This window comes from Malaclemys terrapin, chromosome 21, assembly GCF_027887155.1.
Source record: "Malaclemys terrapin pileata isolate rMalTer1 chromosome 21, rMalTer1.hap1, whole genome shotgun sequence".
NCBI classification, from domain to species: Eukaryota; Metazoa; Chordata; order Testudines; family Emydidae; genus Malaclemys; species Malaclemys terrapin.
The window spans coordinates 6,083,532-6,093,222 of record NC_071525.1 but is presented as its reverse complement, the minus strand read 5'-3'; positions in this window follow the sequence as shown (position 1 = coordinate 6,093,222).

Genomic DNA, 9,691 nt, shown 5'->3' with positions numbered 1-9,691 from the left:
AAGGAGACTCTGTCCTCATGGCACCACTATCGCCAGATAAAGAAACGGATCTTGAGATGGTTAAAGAAAACTTAGTCTGACAGCATCTGTCTGGCAAGAAACCACTTCTCAAGAGTTGTGAAATCCTCATTTCTTTGTTGTTTTGTCATTCTGGTTCCCACTTCCCTATTGTTTATCTGTATGGTCTCTGGTTCTTTAATTGTTTCTGTCTGTTACATAATTAATTTTGCTAGGCGTAAATTAATTAAGGTGGTGGGATAGGACTGGTTAGAGAATTTTGTTACGCTATGTTAGGATTGGTTAAGGTACAGCTAAAAAAGACTTAAATGCACTCTCTAAACTGGGGTCCACAAGGAAGTTCTTTGGGAACCAACTCCAGGACCCAGCCCCAAAGATCAGAGCGGCCAGACCTCAACACTCTGCCAAGGACGCCGTGCAGAGACTGAAGTCCCCCAGATGGACCTGATCCTGACTGGCCATGAAGAAAAGGTCATGTGTCTTATTGGGAGCGGTGAGCCCTGTCTGTGTAGCGTGTGCAGTCTGGTTTGGGTGATTGTTAATGAATAGAGGTGATGTAGGATATTACTGTGTAAAGTTCTTTCACTGGTAAAAGGTCCTGCACACCTGCAGAAGTAGTATACACCCAGAGCCCTATGGATTGGGAAAGGGGGTGGGTACTTATATTGACCAGGTTAGTTGCACCCTGAACCCTATGGATTGGGTAAGGGCGGTTCTTCTCGCCTGGAGCCCTACGGCCTGGGAAAAGGTGGGGTGTCCGAATGTGTGCAGGTAACAATGCCTCGGCCATGCCACCTTCCAGGAGTGAGTGACTCTAGCAAAAGGCCCCGGGCTTCTGTGTTGTCCACAAGCAACGGGCTCACCAGGGGATGTTTCTAGCTTCCGGGGCTGCAGTGTAGCCTGAGTGGATGGCTGAGGAGGATGTGCAAGGCCGACTGGACTCCAGCTCCCTCTCCAAGGTGCGCTGCTGCATCGAAATGGGGGTGCAGGGGGTTGTGTGTGTGTTGGCTCTAGCACCAGCCGTGTCTTGGAGACACACAGCCAGCTCCTTGGGCAGGAGCAGAGGGAACTATTTCCACTTAGAATCCAAACAGTCTCACCTGGCTTGAAGGGCTGGGCCTAACTTACTGTTCAAGGATGGGGATAGCTGCCCTGCTCTGCCATGGCTGGGTCTGTAGCATCGGCTCCCCCTGGACACTCCTCCCCAGCAAGTCAAAGGTCCTTCTCTGATTGCGGATCAGGGGGAAAACATTTACCTCTCCTTTACCTCGCATTAAAGTTACATGTCAAATTGAGACCCTTGAATTCTAGGAATCTGAGCTGGAAGCCTGGGAGTCAGGACTCCTGGGTTCTGTTCCCTGCTGGGGTGGAGGAGAGTGTGATCCGCTGGGTAGAGCAGGGATCTGGAAGTCAGCTCGGCCCCTGCCTCATTGTGTGACCTCAGGTGCGTCATGGTGTCTTGCTGTGCCCGGTGCCTCAGTTTCCCCATCTCTCTTCTCAGTATAATACCACTTCATTCCTTTGCCAAGCGCTTGGAGAGCCCCAGCTGTGCCACCTTACAGACAAGCAAAATATAATTAGAACTGGAGTCTCACTGTGATTTTTATAGCACAGCAGTGCCTGCCTTGGGTACCTTGTTCACTGGGGAAACTCACCTGCTGACCACGCCCTCTGCTATTTATAGCTCTGTGTTTACTCTGTTGCTATAACCTGCTGCAACCTGTCTAGAACGCTACACCATCCCTGGGCTGGCCGCTGGGGCACGTGACATTGCAACTGCGTTGCAGCAACAGAGCAAAAATAAGGCTCCTACCCCAGGCTTAGAAGTTCTTTCCTCTCGCTCACAGCTGGCAGCACTGTAGACAGCACAGCTGTGCTGCCGGTGTAGGTTAGGAACTCTGCCCTGAAGGATGGCCTCTTAGTCGGTGAACGTGCAGCGCCTAGCGCGGTGGGGCCCTGATCTCTCTTGAAGCCTCGAAGTGCTACCATAATAAACAAGAGTACCTGCTACTTCTGCATTAGGACATCAGGAACTGTTTCTAACCCACAGGCTGCTTGGGGGCTGCTCCGTTGACCCTCCATGAACAGAGCTCCAGTGGCCTGGAACGCATGTGGCCAGGTGGCTGAATGAACCCCTTCCTTTGTGTCCTAGGCCTTTGGCCTATATCATGTGTGACTCCCCCTCTCCCCATTAACCAGCTTGCCCCCCCCTCCACGCACACTGCGTGGCCTCTGAAGCGTCATCTCCTCTTAGCTCTCGGCCGTAATAATCTGTTTCAGACCATAATTGGCCAGCGTCTAAAATGGTCCCTGCTGGGACCAGCAGTGCAACAACAGAGGAACATAAAAGAACAGAAGCTCCTCGTGGGGTTTTTGCTTGGAGCTAAGTTTGACTTTCAAGGGAACGCAGGCCCAGGGCTGGAGGAGTTTCTCTCTCTATGGGAACAAACCCCTCTGTGCCGTTAGAATTTACGGTCGAATGCTGATTTGCAGCAGATGTTGCATATCACAAGTGACTGCCTGGCTTCTTCACAGCAGCTTGCCTGTCTAGAATTGGAGCAGACAATATTTGTGTAAGCTGGGAAAACAATGTGGGTATTTTCCTTTCCAAAAGGCAGAGCTAAATAAACTCGAGTCTGAAACTTATTTTACCCTTTACTCTGCCCCGCCCTGACCTCACCCTGAGGGACATTTTTGTGGCTGGAAATTTTCTTTAGTTTCCGTTTAAGTTTTGTATTTATTTTTTAAATAGACAAGATGGAGCAAAGCGGGAGAGTGCATCTAGTAGGGAAATAATAAACTGATGGACGGGCTAGGCAGTAACTTTGAAAGCCCTGAGAGCTCAGGCTGAGAGCCTGGTAGAGTTGGCTAAACCCCTCTTCATGCTAACTTCAGTAGCTGCTGTTTGACATCCTCCTGCAAGTGTTAGCAACATCATGTGATGAGACTACGTCTTCCCCCTCCCCCCCAAATACAGAACAGAAATATTTGCCTTTCCTGCATTATTACTGATAATCCTATCATTTCCATCAAGTAATGGACCGATACCATTGTCAGAATTCTTTTTGTTCCTACTATACTTTAGAAACTACTGCATGTTGTCCTTAACGCTGCTGGCCATAGATTTCTCCTTGTATCTCTTTGTTTCCCTTATCAATCTTCTACACTTCCTAGCTTCTGATTTATATTCAGTACTACCAACTTCCCCTTTCTTCCATTTGTTATGTTATTTTTATAGCTGCCTTCACTTCCCCTCTAAATCAGTTTTTTAACCACTATGGCCATTGTCCTCAATTGTGGCTTTTTGGGAATCTACTAAAGTCTTCTTAAACAATTCCCAATGATCAGTAACAGTTTTCTGATTAAATGTTTCCTCCCAGCAGATCTGGCTCCTAATTATTTTCAGCGTTGTGAAACTGGCCCTTTTAAAGCACCGAGTATATATATTACTGCTCTGGACTTTATTCTGTTTGCACTTTATAAGTGTGATCAAGTCCTGACTACTTGTACTTAAACTTCCAGTAATTTTCAGCTTGGGTAACAGCTCCTTTTCATCCGTCAAGACACGGGCTGATATAGCAGGCGGGAGGCTCTTTAGGAAGAAAAGTGAAATCCGTATAGGCACAGATGGCTGGAACTGTAACAGCAACATTGTGCTACATTCAACAGGGGTCTCATCAGATAGGGGGCAGGGTTTGGGGCATGAGCTGCAGGGGTAGGTGCCGGGAGCCATGGGTTCTAATCTTGACTGTGCCACTGCCTTGCTCTGTGGACGTGGGCAAGTCACTTGAACCCTCTAACTGGGTACAAATGCTCGTCTCACAGAGTTTCATTCAGTTAAGGCCGGCAGGGACTATGTGATCACCCAGGCCAGAGAATTTCACTCAGCTCTGAAGTGAGCTCAATAACCTATGATGGCTTCTGCTCAGTTCCTTGCTAGCCATGCCGTACTCGATGCATGAGTCTTAATGCAAAACAAGATCAAAATCTTTACCATTGTGCTTCCTCTCCCCCTTGGCTAATGAACTAAGTTCCAGAACGGCTCTGTTTACAGACACCATGGACCAAGCCCTCAGGGAGGGGTGAATTGGCATAGTCCACTGCTGTCCACGGGTCCGTATGGACTTACAAGAGCCTTGGAAGTCTCGCTCTGTGCGGTAACCAGCTAAATGCTCCTGGTGGAAGTGGATGCTGCATGTGCAGTGTGATAGAAAGGGCATGAGCCCTACTGGGGTAAAGCCCGCCAGAAATGGGATAACGGAATAGCCGGGGGAGCCCAGGGCAGTGCGTCTACACTGGGGCTTTGAACCACAGCTGCTCTGTGGCCCCAGAACCAACCCCCCCTGCGGAGCTACATGCTTATTCACACCCTGGAGCCTGTGCAAATGAGCTGGGCTTATCTGTTCCCAGGGCTTTGCAGCGTCACAATGCCAATGCTGCTGTCTCCTCCGTCAGCAAATCTGGTGAGTGGCCTTCTAGTTTTCAGGCCAATCGCTCCTGAAGTGAGCATAAGGAGACAGTGGAAATGATCTCCACGTGTACTGGATTAGAGAATGAAATAGCTAATGTGAACATTGGAACCACTGCATTGAGATGAAAGAGGATTGTTCACACCTGAGCTATTGCTCCAAGATCTCTCCCGCTGCTGTTCTGTGCATGTTACGTTATCCACAGAGTTGCTGTGGGGCTGTAGCCATCAGGAGTGGAGCTGGGGGCAGAGCAAGGGCAAAAGGTGGGCCCTGAGTACCTAGTGAATTGCCCCGGGGCAGTCGGGACCTGGTTTTATTGCACTTTTCCAGAGGAGCATCTGCCAGCGTTACCAGCTTAACAAGCTCGAATGCAAGTTCCCGTCTCACCCAGCCCTGGAATGCAGTTGCCATGGGCCCAGGCCCAGAGCTCCCTGACACTGGGCTATCCATTATTAGTCCTGTTCATTACGGTAGCGCCGAGGGAGCAGTCAAAAACACGGCCCCCTTGTGCTAGGTGCTGCACAATCACAGAGTAGGAGACAGCTCCTGCCCCAGAGACCAGACTAGCAGGATAGGGGAGCGGGATGGAACAGACAAGGAAGGGCAGGAACATATGAGATTAGCTGATTTGACATTTGGCCAGGACACGGGGGCTTGCATCCTCACTCTCGCTATTTGTACCAGGGGATGTTGTTTATTATGGGATGTCAGGCCCTATGGCTTTATGGCTCAGCTGGGAGGGGGCGTCTCCTTCTGCCCGGTGGCTCTGTGGTACCATGACAGGCCTTTGGGTTCAGGACTGAGACGGGGAGATGCCCGTGAGGCGAGGAGCCTGCCTTTCGGTTTCCAATCTAATTTCACGGCATGCTCTATTTCCCCTGGAACCGCACCCTGGAGCCGGCTGATCTATATTGCATGAGCATGAACGAAAACCAGAAGGGCATTATCTGATACTGCGCCTGTGCTCCCACCAGCTGCCAGCCTGCATTTCGGCTTGCATGCCTCTTCTGCTGTCTCGCTTCCTGCGTGGCTGATCTTACGCAAACCCCGCCCAGAAGGAGCGGCCAGTCAAGCATCCGCTGCTCCTGTAGGGTCAACCAGTGGTTCTGCTGGGTGCGTGGGTAGGCCCAGCTCCCCACAGGACCCGGGCCTGCAGTGGTGGGGGCAGCTGCTAGCCAGGGGGCAGTGCTTAGGAGTGAGAGCTGTACCGTCGAGCTGGATTTAGAGTTGGGGTGGCCACGTGGCCCAGGGGGTGGGAAGTCCTGGGTTCTATCCCTGCTCTGCCACTGACCTGCAGGAAAACTCATGATGAAAATGGCCCCAATCCTGCAAACATTGTTTAAAATAAGCCCAAAGCGCCAGGCCATGGGTGAGCCCAATGTCTCCCTCCCATTCCAGGAACACGTGGGCAGGGCTGGCTCCAGCTTTTTTGCGGCCCCAAGTGGCGCAGCGAAAAAAAAAAAAAGAAAGATAAAGCAATTCGGCAGCGGGTCCTTCGCTCCCTGTCTTCCTCCTCGGCGGTACTTCGGTGGCAGCTCAAAGAAGAAGAGAGGGCCTGAGGGACCCGCCGCCGGAGACCCGGACGTGCCGCCTCTTTCCATTGACCGCCCCAAGCACCTGCTTCTTTCGGTGGGGCCTGGAGCCGGCTGTGCACGTGGGCCCCGAGGCGCTTGCACCGTGGTTTTCTTTCGCAAGGATTTAAGCCCCTGCTGTGACTCTCTGCTCCTTTGTGGCACTGAGCAGCTGCCCGGGGATCTCAGGGGCGTGTACCCAGCTACGGCGTCGCCAGGGCTGGCTCCAGGCACTAGCTTAACAAGCCGGTGCTTGGGGCGGCCAAGGGAGAGGGGCGGCACCTGCGGCAATTCGGGGGCGGCAGGTCCCTCACTCCCTCTAGGAGCGAAGGACCTGCCGCTGAACTGCCGCCGCTGATCGCGGCTTTTTTTTTTTTTCCAATTGCCGCCGCTGATCACGATCGCGGCTTTTTTTTTGTTTGTTTTTGCTTGGGGTGGCAGAAATGCTGGAGCCGGCCCTGGGCGTAGCGTTTCAGAAACGGGGGAGCGATGCGCTCTGCTGGGCAGGGGACTATAGGCTAGTCCCCCGCAGGCCATGAACCACAGCGCCAGTGACAAACGGTCACTCAGGCAATAGACTGGAGATGAGACAGGGGCTGAGTTTCAATTGTAGAGTGTAAACCCCTCGGGGCAGGGCCTGGCTTTCTGTTCTATGTTGGTACAGCGCCTATTGCCCATGGGTCCTGATCCACGCCTGGAGCACCTAGGTGATACTGCAGTATGGATAATAATAATACCAGTGACGTTACGCCTGATGTTGTGTATTACGGTAGCACCTACAGGACTTTGTTGGGCCAGGCATGGCGCGGTCACAGACTGACAGACAGAACGTACGGTCTAAATAGACTAGACAGACAACGGAGTAGGAGGAGATGCAAAGGCACAGAGAGAGGACCTGCCTTGTCCAAGGTCCCCCAGCTGAGCCACGGCAGAGAGCGCACGTCTGTCACCAGACTCCCATTGCATCCGGGCATAGGTGCAGTTTACGCCACCGCCCCTCACCCTGTTTGCGTCAGCCCAGCTATGTCAGCCCGGGCCGAGAACCTGGGTTCGAGCCAGACTCAGCCTCCCAATAAGCATCTCCCTCTCCCAGCTGTAGATACATCCGTCCACTCTCTCTAACCCTTGAGCTCTAGGCGGAGTGAAAAACTGCACCTGGCCAGGTGCGACTTCAGCATATTCAGGCTGCAGGAGGTTTGAAGAGCCCTGGCAGAGGAAGGCTGGGCCTGGGGAAGGCTAGATCCCTGGGTTCTAGTCCCAGCTCCGCCACTTGCGGCCTGGGCCAATGACTTATAGCTGATTTGATTCCCGTTGCCTTGATCTCTATGGTCATTGGATCAAGTCGTGAATATCTCTGCGTCTCAGTTCCCGGCGCTTGCTTCCAGGGGCTGGTTTGTTGCTTTAGACTGTCAGGTGTTTGGGGGAAGGGACTGTTTCACGCTCTGTGGCTGGGCAGCGCCCAGCGGGTGAGGTCATCATCTCAGCCGGCGCCGCATGGTGCTACAGTTCTAATAGCAAACTGCTGCTTCCTGGGGCTATCCAGGCGTGGCACTGCTTCCCTGTAAAGCCACGCTGGCTTTCAAAAGGAGATGGGGGGCTTTAACAACACTAATCCCTAGCTCTCCCCTAGCATTTGTCAGACCTAGAGTTCAAAGCACTTTACAACAGGGCGGGAAGTGTCATTATCCCCATTTAACAGATGCGGAAACTGAGGCACAGAAAGGGGCAGTGACTTGCCCAAGATCACCCAGCGAGCCAGGAGTAGAACCCAGGCCTGAGTCCCAGGACAGTCCTCTACCCGCTGGACAACATTACCTAACTTGGTGCTGTGAAAGATACCAGCGTGACAGCCTATTTGCAGTGCAGCTGCAGTGTAAGTTACACATACATGCTACCTCTCCATGTGCTTTTAGCTGGACTGACCCCCAGGCTCGTTCTGTCAAGTTTCAGGTGTAAACCAACCTCCAGCTAGTGGAGGTCAGGAGGGAATTTCCCCTGAGGGCAGATCATCCTTTCCTGGGGTGCTGGCCGCTGTGGGAGACAGCCGACTGCGGGGCTACTGGCCCCGGGCTTAGGCCCCCTCTGGCGCTTGCTCTGGCTTTATGGCACAGCTCAGCACCACACGGATGTGAACACCCGTCCACAACACACAATAGGGCCCACGGCACAGCTCTCTCCTGGCACCGACTTCCAGCGGCTACTGGACTTGAACAGGTGCCCCGGCTGCCCCCATCGCTGTGCCCGGCCACGGAGAGATGGGAGGGGAGCTCAGTCCTTACAGCCCATTTTCCCCTTGGCTTCTCTGCTGCGCCAGTGGGAGCTGATTGAGATGGGGGGGCTCTGGGTTATAAAGCCATTTGGATCATCTAGTCTGGCACCTCCTTCCCCCTCTGCTGCATAACCCAGGAGCTGGTTTCACCCGGCACTTCTGCCACTGAGCCCCAGGACATGCAGCGAAGATGTTTTAAAGGTGGGACTGTTGCAAAAGCAACGCTCGTTCTGTTCCACTCTCCACTCCGGCACCTTCCCTTCCATCTCCCTCTGCAGCCGTCTGCTGCCCTCCCCCCAGACGTCGGCACTGCCAGCCAGCCCAGTTTAAGGGCACTGACCACACTGTGACTATTTGCACAACAGCCGGAAGAACCCCCCGAGGGTGCAATGGCAGCTTTGCCACCTCTATCTGCCCCCCACCAGCCGCTCGCATAGGAAGTGGAGAAGGGGCGGAGGGGATGTGGCTGGGGTGGTCCTTTGCGCTGGCTGCTTTGAGGCTGCTAGAGGGCATGGGGCAAACCAGCCTCAGGATAGGGCAGAGGCCAGCTGCCACCTCCCCCTCCCGGCTCTGCACTGCCACAGGGATGACTCTAGCCTTAGAAGACTATGGTGTGGGCTCAACGCTGGTGGTCCCATAGCCAGGGCCCAGCTGCCATCCCTGACCGCCAAGAGAGCGGGTTCCATGCGTTACCGGGGCCCAACGCAGCCTGGCTTCTGGGTTCTGTGACCTTTCCTGCCTGGTTTAGAGGGCAGACGCCGGGTTCTGGATCCTGCTGAGCCAGGCGCGTCGTTGATGACTTAGGGGAGCTTGGTTCCAACCTGCTCCTCTGGGAACCTGCTCCCCTGCGAGTTCATAACTCAGCTCCCCCAAAGGAGAAGCGCTGGAGCAGAAGGCATGGGAGCACTCCATGAAGCCTCAGAGGGTTCGTCTTCACTGCACCAGCGAGCGCCACGCCAGCCCCAAGCTAGAGATTTGTGCATGTGTGTGTGGACAGGAGGCAGGTTAGGGGCAACACGGGCGTTATACTGTGAGCTAATACCCCAGTGAAGACAAGCCCTGCGTACTTCTCCAGCCCCGGGCACTGCAGCGTCTCAGCACCTTGCAGTCGCAAATCGATTTGCATCCTGGGGCAGATACCGAAGCGATGGGGGAGGAACTGAGACACCGAGAAGGGGCTTGCCCCAGGGAGTCTCCAGGGAATTTGTCTCAGGTCACTTGGGCAGGGTCCTAACCCCGGGACCATCCTTCCTCTCTATGAGCCGTTTGTGGGTCGAGAACCAGCATTAACCCACCAGAAGCAGCACCCCTCTAGCAGTAGGCACTCACCGGCAAAGGGTTTGATCTAGTCACGTTCTACTACA